Here is an 822-nt window from a genome sequence, read left to right as displayed (position 1 = left end):
TGTGAGTGTGTACTGTTAGGTTTGGCTCTCGCTGCCAGGATCATCCGGCACCATGTTATAAATTATAATGCGGAAGGTTGAAAAGACAACAACAGCAACAACAACAACAACACTGTCAACAAAGAGCAATAAAAGCAATCGCCATCAACAACAATAACAACAGTAACAACCAACAAAAAATAAACAAAAACAGCATCAATAAAATCAACAACAAAAAACTAAAACGAGAACAGCAGCAGCAAGAAGAAGAAGAAGAAGAAGAAGAAGAAGAAAAAGAAGAAGAAGAAGAAGAAGAAGAAGAAGAAGAAGAAGAAGAAGAAGAAAAACAACAACAACAACAACAACAACAACAACTCGTCCTTTACTGCTCACCACAACGTTTCCATTCAGAACTTTGCACATTTCTCGTAAAACTGCTTTCAACAAACTCAAAGCCCACATGATACACAGTGTGTTATAATAAACAGAAAGCAATTACTTTCTCTTTGCCATTATCGCTTCTTGCCTGTCCAGCCTTTTGGGAAATATTCAATGGCTTCTTGGGCAGGGTTTAAGCAAATAGCAGAGGAAGAGATGGACTTGTCTCAGGAGAGCTTGGCAGATATCAATAATTAAGTGGAAGAAAAGCCCACTTTCCGGAGGGATTTTAAAAAGACGAGAGTTCTTAGCTTCGATCTCATGAGAGGCCTCATCGTTACTCCTCTCAGATTGCGCGTTTCGCTGTGTGATTTCTGCTGGGTGACCTGGTGCAGTTAGGACATCTTATCAATATAAGATTTTGACAGATATTACCAACCCCCTCCTCCCTCCTCCCTCTCTGTC

At 40.0% G+C, this 822-nt stretch overlaps 1 long non-coding RNA gene across 1 annotated transcript in view; it reads right to left on the bottom strand.

The window, feature by feature from the left end:
* Window positions 1-507, bottom strand: part of LOC106012920 — a 25,608-nt gene extending 25,101 nt beyond the window's left edge. The window contains exon 1 of the long non-coding RNA XR_004859042.1: window positions 479-507. This is a non-coding gene — a long non-coding RNA (uncharacterized LOC106012920). The remainder of the gene's footprint in view (window positions 1-478) is intronic.
* Between the last annotated feature and the right edge of the window lie 315 nt (window positions 508-822).

Source organism: Aplysia californica, unplaced genomic scaffold, assembly GCF_000002075.1.
Source record: "Aplysia californica isolate F4 #8 unplaced genomic scaffold, AplCal3.0 scaffold00564, whole genome shotgun sequence".
Taxonomy (NCBI): Eukaryota; Metazoa; Mollusca; class Gastropoda; order Aplysiida; family Aplysiidae; genus Aplysia; species Aplysia californica.
Note: the sequence above shows the minus strand (reverse complement) of the source record. Positions and strands in the feature narration are given on the sequence as shown.